The following is an 11,183-nucleotide window of genomic DNA, read 5'->3' on the forward strand; positions in this document are numbered from 1 at the left end:
CGGTAGATAAAGAGTCAACATTAAAGCGAGTATTCACATTTTTGTCATGATATCAGTGAAGAATAATAATTCAGGTAGACTTCGTTAAAAACATAGGGAGAAAAAACGGGGAGGGGGTTCTTCTATTAAAATATCAGGAAGAATATAGTCAAAATTACTGGGAAACACGGGTTTTATGTTCACCTGAATTAGAGAATACTTTCGTCTAAATGAATTTATATTCCCGTATTTGTAGTGAGATAGTAATTTGATTGACAAGAGTGCACTATGATATACGTATCAAAGTTTTGAGAACTACAGTAGGACCTCTCGATAACGGACATCCATGGGACCAAACATTTTGTCCGCTAATGGGGAGGTACAATATACCGTGGAACCTCGCTTACACGACTTTCACTACATTTATACAAGTTTGGCATTCTATACATTACAATGTATATGTTCTTATGACAACACTGGTGATTATGCATAATCATCAATCGTCTCGATAAAGAAAGTTTGATTAAATTTCACGACATTTATCACTTTTACTAGTGGTTATGCATAATTCCCAAAATTATGGAAAAAATGGAAAGTATAACAAATATGGAAAAATTCATAACTTTTCTTCTCTTGAAACCAATCAATTATTTTTACCCTGACATGATACGTACGCACTACATATGTATATATATTTTCAATAAAAATTGAATTACAATAAGTGTGAAGAAGGTAAAAACGTTCATAACAACATTATCAGTCTTGTACTGTTGGCTTTCTTCACACGTACCAAAAAAAAAACCAACATTATCATTCGAATTCAACATCCTGGTCCTGGACCTTCAGTTAATTATATAATTAATTGACGATTTATCTTATTTACCAACACGAGCTTTGCATAAAATATAATCTTAGTTGAATATGATAGTAGAATAAGACAACCATAAGTATTCTTTATGGGCATTGTATAATATTTTATCATGTGTATATATTGTTTATAATTTGTGTTAATTGCATTTTTAATTGGGTTTCTGTATTTTTGAAATATATGACATCCATATTTTTATGGTCATCTTTTTCTCAGCCACCTCGTTGGGTATTTGCCTGTTGTGGCGTTGTATTTGTATTTATTTGTATTTGTATATGATAAAGTCTCCGTTTTTACGACCAAAAATTAATAAATTAGAGTTTGGAAAAAAATTAGAAATTGCCTGATTTTACTGGCGTCTATCGAGAGTTTGCGCTAACGGGCAATGACATATTAAAGCCTTACTCCGCGGGACCAGTGATCAGAAAAATGTTCGTTAGGGGAGGTTCCACTGTATCAGTACGAAAAACCAAACCAAGAATCACGAACCTAATGTGTTTCAGATTATGACTGTAAATAGAACCGATAAGAATTTTTTTTTTTTTCAAAATAAGATGTAATTTAAGAATAACTTTCCATCAATCCTCTTCCCTCTTATACTTCGAAATTATGTATTTTATCTTTTTATGCGAAAGATAAAGCACTGTGTAGGATGGTGATGTCATGGGACTCTAGATATCCCGGGACAAGTAATCTAGAGTGGGCATCGGGGGGTATTTTATTCAGCCATACCCTGCTATTATATCTGACTGAATAATGCCAGCAGCAGCAGCCGCAGTAGGGCATCTCGCGTATGTGTGTGCATGCTTATGTCGAAGGTGCTCATTACTAGTTTTGAAGGACGCTTTTGGTCTGTGCGTTGCTCGTCAGGATCACCATCATCTCTGGCATGGCTCTATTGGAGTTGTCATAAGTTTGAAAGAACAGACAAAAATAAAAACGAAAACTGTATTAATTGGGTAGGGGCTCGGTTTATATCGCAGTAGGAAGACATAGTCATATATTGCGGATATTTATTTTATTTTTATAGAAATAAATCACTCTGAACAGCGTGAAAATGGGCAAATAAAAAAAAAGGGAATGAAAAGTGCTTGATGGAAACAAAATTATGTAGTGTCTGCATAAAAGAAATAAATAATTATCATTCCTATCTTTTTTGATGTTTCAATGAAAAATTACTACTTGTGTCTTGAAATATGGTGTTATTAGTTTGTTTCTTCATTCTCACAATGTATGTCTGTCTATATTCATCGATGGATATTGAATTATATTGTTTGTATATTTGGGAATAAGTCTATACTTATACCATCTCTATATAATTGGATATACTTTGAAATTGTGCGATTTATTTGGAAACAAACAGTTGTATGCGGCTTTTTGATTTTAACGGAATATATAATTATGAAAAAAAAAATTCTGTCAATAACTGGTGAAGTGTCTATATTATTTATGAGCATATAAAAATATGTTGTATTTTACGTGTACTTATTTATGTCGTAGCACACTGGGGGGGTTTTCAAAGTTTTCCGTATAGGTTCAAAGCTTCAGCTTCGAAAATCTGAGTATGGCTTCTTTGAACTCCTAAAATCTGAACTCACTTTCCCTGATAAACAAAAATCTGCACGTACCTCAGCCCATTGCCTTTTAATTCTGAAAAAAAAAAGAACTTATCACGAGCAAGGCTATCTTAATGAGTTTGGGCGCTTGGAAATAAAATAATTTTTGGCACCCCTTGAGCTCTGATTTGATATATTTATGGAAGGGGGTACTTGGCGTAAAGAGTAACACACACACGATTATGAAGAAGTTTGGAAATTTCATTCTTAAAAATAATCGATCACCAAACAAAAGTTAATGAACAGTCATAGCTTATGATAGACATATTTTCGGAAATAACGGATGAAACAATTTCAGGATTAAGGAAATGAAATCAGCATTAATGAAAAAAAATATTTATCGAAAACGATAAAGTCATAATTTTGAAAGAAGAATTGTGTAGAAAAGAAAGGAGAAATGAAATGGAGTTAATGAAACAAAATAATGATAGAAATAAATTCAGAATTGATAAAGGAATAATTTCTTAACTTATAACAGGAATCAATGAAAATTTGGATTTAATGAAAGACATCATTTCAGTGTATCAAAGAATTCATATTAAACATTCAGACTTGATCAAAGAAATGACTTTTGAAATCAACAAAATAAGTATTTAATGAAAAAAAAGGTGTTAATGAAAGAGAAAGATACAGAATTTTATTTGAAAGAAAAAAAAAAGTACAAAATTAATAAAATGGATAATTGCTGAATCAATGAAGAAATAATTCTGGAAAACACGAATGGAAAAAAACATAACTTTATAACTATATATAATCAGGTATTTCCAACACATCATAATGTCTAAACTGGGATTCGATTAATAGTAATTAATAGTAATTAATGAAAAATAATTTCAAAAGTTTCAAAAATCTCGAGAAACAATTAATTGAAATGGATGAAAATTCAAAATAAGTGAGTCTTCCATAATTTGGGGTGTTATTGTTGTCCTTGCAGCTAATGTTTGCCACGGTACACTTATTCAATCATTGCAGTCACTCATAGTTAGAAAAACTGATAGCAGATGGCTGCACTACACATAACAAGCATACACAGTAACAAACTTCATGTAAAGTTCACAACACGTATATGCATATTCGAACATCTACCAATTCGATAGAAATTCCACAGAGGAATGTGGACGAGGTGCATGCGTTGTTTAATAGCAATAGTAATAGTTAATGTTCGTCAAAGAGCCCGTGTTAACCCATTTTTGACCGCTCTTAAAATTCGTGACTAAATTGCAAAATTTTTTTATATATACTGACTGGCTACTTAGATAACATATTTTCGAAGCTTCAAAAAATTAGACATAAACTCTGCACGTTTTTCTTTGTAATTAATTTAAGTTAGTTTAATTAATTTAATCAAAATAATAAATAATTATAATTCTGGGAACCTAATTTAACCATGCGGCAAAAAATTATATGAAAAAAATTAATTTCTGTGCATATTCAGAGAAACAAAAAAATTTCAAATCGAAAACCAGTATCGAACTTCTGAAAATTTCATGACTCAAAAGTCATTAAAGAACCAAATTTCATTGTGAACAAATTCTAAAAAAAATTTTATAACACTCATTGAACCTTTTAGTTCCTAAAAAAATTTTCATTTCATTCAAGCTTTTGTATGAAAAGTATCGCCGCGGATTACAAGGAGGTTTCAAAATATTTTCAAGCCAGCCTGCTGCACATTTTGGCAATCCATGCCCTAAAAACACGTACAAAACACCTATAAATCATAAGTCACGAAGATTACATCTGCAGAACCTTGAACTTAAATGTCGATTATTGAAGAAAAAAAAGAACAAGAAGTAACTTCAAACTATCGACTGATTTTTTCAGTATGTAAAATGACTTCGCACATTTCTCTAGTTGACAATGTTAATAAATACATTTCCCAGCCAATGCATGACAATCACAGTATATGTTATTGGTCACTATAACAGCGGCGTTTTTTCGTGCCGAATAACCAAAAAGACAATGACATTTATTTTAGCTTTGTTTTAAATATTATTCAAATACATTATGTGTGGGAAAAAATATGACAGTGAAAGAACTGATGTAGTTTTCGAAAAAGAAAGAGCACAAATCAGTATATTGAGAAAAACACGTAGTGGTTTATACCGACTTATGTCAATGTATAAATAGATATTATAAATCGAAATAGAGTTGACAGATGCTGGAAAGAGTGAGGCAAATAGATTGAAAGAGAATGATGTACTCCATATATATAGTCGATGCTTTTTTCGGGTGAATATAAAAGGTAAGTTACGGACCTTGGTAAAATATTTTTGTCCAAGTGGCAGGTGTTTCGCCATTCATGGGAACCGCAATTTCGACAGCTGTTTCGATCAAGGGTTGCGTGCTGCGGTCAAACTACTTTTCAGTCTCGGCGTCTGTTTAAACGGAAATTTAACTGACGGGAAATGCTGAAATCATTTGTTTGATCTTTCTTTTATGGACACATACATGCAACTATACGTCACTTTCCGTCGAAGCCGCTGGCAATGATGTTGTGTAATGGAATTCCAATCGTCAGATTACCGCTAGCATAGGATCTATAATCCATACACATAGTTATTGATTTTCTTTAATTTTTATTTGAATTATTATTATTCTTTTTTTTTGATGGAATGATCAATTTCCGACGGTATGAGCCAAAGGTGTTAAACCCTTATGAGAGTGTGGGCCATATTATTGATTTGAAAACGTATCGCGGGCAACTTAAGTGGTCTGGAACTGTGCCGGAGTTGATATGTAAAAATGTTACGGGACACTCATGTGATTTGAGAATGCGCTATGGGACAATCAAGTGATCTATAAATGCGCCGCTTGCTAATTTAGTGACCTAGCAATATGCTACGGCTGACTTAAGCGGAGTTGGAACAGCACCGCGGTTCACTAAAGTAATCTGTAAATGTGATACGGATCGCTTAAGTAATCTGCAATTGTGCCGCGGCCACTTGAGGGATATTTAAATATGCCACGCGCCACTCAAGGGACTTGGAAGTGCACTGGGGCTCAGTAAAAGAACCCAGTTAAAGAAATCTGGAAATCTGTCGCTTAGTTCGTTTTTACAAAATAAAGTTTGAGGTCAAAGGGAATGATTCCAAGGGTCACATATTTCGCCCGCAAGCCATGAGTTGACCATGTACGGTATAAGCAATTAAACAGGAAAGGAGCTCAATATGAAGAGAAGAATTACTTTTTTTTCGTAAAAAGTATTTTTCCAGTGACATCATACTCTCAAGTGGCCTGACTGCTTGCCATTCAGTCAGCCTATATGAAAGAGTGCTCGTTATCGCTGTTGGAGACGTGGGAGCCAGAAGGGTGCGGAACCCACAGCTCCCGTGACGACCATCATCATCGTGTGGGGGCCCCATCGTTAAGGATGGATCTCGAAGGATCAAGAAGGGCTCTCATCCTTTTTTTCCCCTCCAATATTGCCGGCCTGCACAGCAGGAAAACAAACAGCGGGGTGGACCCTCGTTCATGCTGAATTTTAGTTTCCATTCTGAGATCCGATGAACCATTTATAATTGGTCTTCGTTGGATATGCGTGTATTATATGTCTTGTGTTTTTTCATCCTCTCGACTAGAAGTCAATCAAAGAATGAAATATATGGCCTTCAAGTGGAGGGATATCCATTTGCTAAGGATTAATGTTTCCGCCAACATCCACAACAATATCCAAAGGGGTCAAAGGGTACTGTCACAACTAGTGGACATCAAGTGATCTTTTGATGTATTAGATGCATAATTTGATAAAAGTAATGAAAATATAGTGAATGGAAATCGTTTTTCGTATCCCTAGTACATTCAGAACATAATATTCAGAGACATTATTTCGTTAATCAAAGGCATTCAATTCTTCCACCCCGCTGATATACAGAGTAAGCAAACAAGATACAAACACTAAATGTCCACAATTTGATAGAAAAACAAATGTATATCGAAATACAAATCAACAATTTTAGACCAATCTTCGCCAAATTTTGCATACATGCATACTTAACAGGCGGATTCGAACCATAGGCTACTTTAAAACGTCATCAGAGTTTGGAAAATCCCTAAAATGAAAGAGAAACCGTCGGGAAGAAATGGTTCATAGGACTCAACAATGACTTTTTGGAATGCTTAGTTTGCTTTCCGTGGTTCCCAAACAATACATTTCAGACATGTTTATTCATTTATAATGGTTTGTCATTTCTCTTCTGCCCCAATATGTGGAGAAAACACGGGCACCGAAGGGTTATTACAGCGAGTAATAAATATGTAAGATGACAGATTGTAGTATAGGCATGCATATTTTTTTTTTCTTCGGAGTTGGTATAAGGCCTACATTTTTTTTTTGCAGTAACTTATTGATGTGCTAACGTTCTATTGGTCAGCCTGAAGAAGTGAGTGTGGAAACCAGTTTTTTTGCCGTCTCGTAAACAGTGTCTGAAGTAATGAAAAACCTGCAATTTATTCTAGAATTGAAATAAAGCGCCAAAAATGCGTAAAAAAAGAGGTAAAAAATCACAGTACCTGTGAGACATTCATTAACAAAAATATAAAAATCAAAATTTCTATAGGGTCCTCAGCAGAAGAAATAGCAATAAGCAAACACTGCGCCTGTATTATACTGAGAAAATTCAGTACAATAAACGAGCTATCCAAGAGTGAAATTTCAGATTTTTGTTTTGGTTTCGAAATCTTTAAATGATTTCTAGCTCGTAAAAAAGTAGCAAAAAATAAAAAATTTCAACCGGCGATATCTCGATGAAATGTTGATACGAATGCCAATGCCTTATTAATTTTTGTAATGCTTAAAAAGAAAGGCGTTAATTTCTGTAAGTGAAATTATTTTGATTCAAGGGGCCCCTAAAAAATTTCAGTTCTTCATATTATCTGTTATTATTTTTAGGAGATGTCACTATCGCATCTGAATTTTTATCTTTCGTTGATCATTTTGTTATACTTTTGTCTAATTTTAGATTAATAATTCTCATCAAAAAAATACATGGAATTATTATGTATATTACAATTTCATGCGAGAAATGCATTCACAGCTGTAATATTCATTTTTTCCCTCTGAAATGTTGAAATTGCCTATTTCTTTTGTGTTTTCTCTACGCACAACGCGTAGGAGTCATTATCCGTCTACAAACCATATCTCTCACTTACCACCACACATCATTTTCATAAATCAAAAACTTTCAATTCACATACTCCATAGATATCGTATATCTCTCAATACAAATCGAGTTTCTTCTTTACGAATTTAACTAATTGACCGAAGAATGATTAAAGGGATTTTTCCCTCTAAATGCTCTAATAACTAAATGCATATTCTTAATTTTTGATAAACGAAAGGAGAATCTTGTTATAAGATCCTATTTTAATTTCCGGTTTATTAGGTGAAAAGCGTTCATGTTTTTCCCGCATCCTCTTTTGTAACAAATTTCTCAACGAAACGTAGGAAATAAATTAACTTAGAAACTGGTCACCGGAAAATGTTAAAAAGGGAGGAAAAAAGTATAATAATAAAAGGATTTACCAGTGTTTAAAGTGCGATCTTTTAGATTTCTTCTGCTAATGAATTTACCTCATAATCGGAAAACCTCATAGAGAAAAGATGGAGGGGTTGTACTTTTCCATTTATATCTTCACGTAATTTTTTCCTCTAAACCTTTTATCTAGTTTCCAGGAAAAAATAAGTCAATTGGATTTCCCTCCTTAAAGACTTGGAGAGTAAATGAAATTACGGTGCCGTATAAAATAGAACTTTTCCCCCCTCACAAAAAATCACCAATTAGTGGTATAGGTTGATACATAAATATTTTATGTCTCACGTTACCCATCATGTTTAGAAAACCATTATAAAATTAATTACAATAAAATTTGCAAAAATTATTCAATTATTAAATATGTGTTGATAATGCGTGGTTACAAACCATTGACTTTATGTTTTTAATTTTTCACTGGAGTAATTTGTTTAATTAATTAATATTCAAATGACGAATGATGAAATCGTGAATTATTTTTCGAAGTTATTAATAATTAATGGTACTTGAAATAGAGTTGTTGCTACGGGAATCACGTTTTGGTTTATCGTTGGCTTTGAATTAAGAATATATGTATATATCAAAAGCATTTTCAATGAATTAATAATTTTGATTTGATTGAACCAATTGAATTTTTGATTTTTTTCAAATGAGAGGAGTGTAATTAAAATTTTTCTAATTTTTTTTTATGCAGAGCATTGAAGCTGATTTTTAATGAAATATCAATGAATAATTTATGATTTGTTGATTGCGAGAGGTATTTATGCATCGTGTAAATAATGAATGAAATTATGCATGGACTGCGTATGATATTTTTGGAAATATCTCTTCATATTTCCAAAATATTCGTTTTAGATACAGGCAAAAAAAAAGCATGCATCGCTGGTTTCGTTAATTACAACTTCTCTCAACCGAAAACAAAATCATTACAATTCATTAAAATGTTCAACTTTATTTAAATTTAAAACTTATGTGTTTCTGGTTTCTTTACCGAAGTTTCTCATTTCTTCAAGCCGATGATTCTCAGCATTTTTCAGCCCATCAGGTTTTCTTAAACGTTTGAGCTACGTCAATCGAATCAATGTTAATTAAGAATTTTTTAATAATCAATTTCAACAATTGACTGGTAGATGAAAATATGTGCATGCAAAGCAAACACACACAATAAAAAGTTGTGGACTGCCCAGGCAGGGATTCACGGCGAGGTGTTGGTAGGGGTTGATTTATTGTGTGGGTTCGTTAGATTGTCTCATACTTTACCGGACTGACCAACTTTTTTCCATATTATTCGACCCTTGGAAAAGGTGATCGCCCATCCTCGATCCTCTCCTTGGACCACTGCCTGCTTTGTATTTGATTATGCTTTGATGTAATCTACAGTTATGCTTCAATCACATTTGAACTTGGATGAGTTTTGGTAATAATGAACTTTGCACTTCGACTTGAAAAGATAACTGTTTTTACTTTTACTCTTTCCTCGATTATCTGTTAACCCGTTCACTCCCACCGGGATGTACAGGCCTATACGGGTTATAAAATTGGCAGTGAAAGGGTTAAAATATATTTCAAAATTATAACTCATTGCCATGTGTGTGGATTTTTTTCATATTCATTTATGTTACTGACGCTCGGTACCGAATCGAAATACAATAGCAGGTTTTGATGACTTAAGTAACGCATGCGCATCACCTTGGCAATTAAACCACGACTTCTAATATGACATAACTATTAACGTTCGTGGGTCAAAGTTCGGGAATTCCCTCGTCTTAGTTGAAAATTTTGAATGAATTTGGTTTTTATTTCGAAGTATCTGTGATGTCATTTGGCACTAAATTGATGCATATCGGAATTTTAATATTTTTTTTACGATAAAATGTTTTCCATATTAACCTTTCAGATAATAAGCGGTCCATTTGTTGATTGTAAGCAAAATTTTATGCATTTTTAATGATTTTAATCAAATTTACGTTATTGCTACACATGACCAGCACGCACGCAATTTAAAGAATCTATACTCTATAGACTTTTTGAACCATAGACATAAATAGGAACGTTTAAAAATTTGAAGAAAAAAGACGAAAATTAGTTTTTTCAACAACTTTTTTCCTTGTTGAATTTAGTCAGTTTTCTAGCAACAACATATAAATGTTATAATAAATAATTTTTCTTCTACCCCCATGCTACATTTCTATATATCCCAGATCACATTGAGTTCACCATAAATAAATTCCCAATAAAAATAATTAAAGCATTACCATACGTCACTAAATTAAAATTCATTAATTCCAAATCAATAAACTGCATATCATTCATTAACAAACGATAATATTCATCGACCGAGCATGCAACGTCCATACGGATCATGCAAGAGATAAAACAACAATCATATGCAAATAAATCGCGCTAACATGCAAGCCGGAATCACGTGATCAACACGTGAAATAAACGTGCGGCAACAAACACACACAAGATAAATAAACAAAATAATGAACAAAAACTATCACTCACCGTATTCGTGCTGATTCTTCAAAACATCTTCCAAATATATTTCCACTTCTTTCTCACACAAAAGTACACCACATGGGGGAAAAAGTTCACACGTCCATAAGTATACCGAGTAAAATCGTCTAGTAAAAATCTGATCTCAATTCGATCTTTCCATCAATTTCCCGGTCCGAAACAAAACAACAACAACAAAAAAAAATATCTCGTGTATCACTAATGTTAATCACCACGTAAACAAACACAAAACCGAAGTATTTTGGAAATGAAATTAAATAAAAAATTAAATTAAATCCGATAATAATAAAAATCGATGAAAATTTCCCGGTTAATTAATTGTCCGAAATTATTTTTTTTTTTCTACTGGAATTTGTTTTTTTCTCGATTAATATAAACACGATAAATTGATATAGATTTTATAACGAAACCGTATAGATCCTTGCCTCGCTGGGTCCAACTCGGCTTTGAACGTGAAGTAAAGGAAGGGATGCTGCGCGTTCCAAATCGTCCGGTCAGTGGCGACCTCTAACGAGAGCGGCCTTCAGCTTAGCACTTTCTTAAAAGGGAGACACCCCCCCCCCCCATTTTTTTTTTTATATTTATTTTTCAGTTTTTTTTCTTTTATTACTTCTTGGAGAAACTTTCTTTTATCTTCGTTGTATATTCCTTCGGAAAACTTCTTTTTCATTT

The 11,183-nt window shown here is 33.0% G+C and overlaps 1 protein-coding gene across 1 annotated transcript in view; it reads right to left on the bottom strand.

The window, feature by feature from the left end:
• LOC149076042 (irregular chiasm C-roughest protein-like) overlaps positions 1-10,962 on the bottom strand; it is a 532,693-nt gene extending 521,731 nt beyond the window's left edge. Inside the window, exon 1 of the mRNA XM_089243566.1 lies at positions 10,500-10,962. The gene's annotated coding sequence lies outside the window, so the exon portion shown is untranslated. The remainder of the gene's footprint in view (positions 1-10,499) is intronic.
• Between the last annotated feature and the right edge of the window lie 221 nt (positions 10,963-11,183).

This window comes from Pholcus phalangioides, unplaced genomic scaffold (genome assembly GCF_987345545.1).
Source record: "Pholcus phalangioides strain wild (caught in Gottingen) unplaced genomic scaffold, Ppha-v1.0 ptg000015l_1, whole genome shotgun sequence".
NCBI classification, from domain to species: Eukaryota; Metazoa; Arthropoda; class Arachnida; order Araneae; family Pholcidae; genus Pholcus; species Pholcus phalangioides.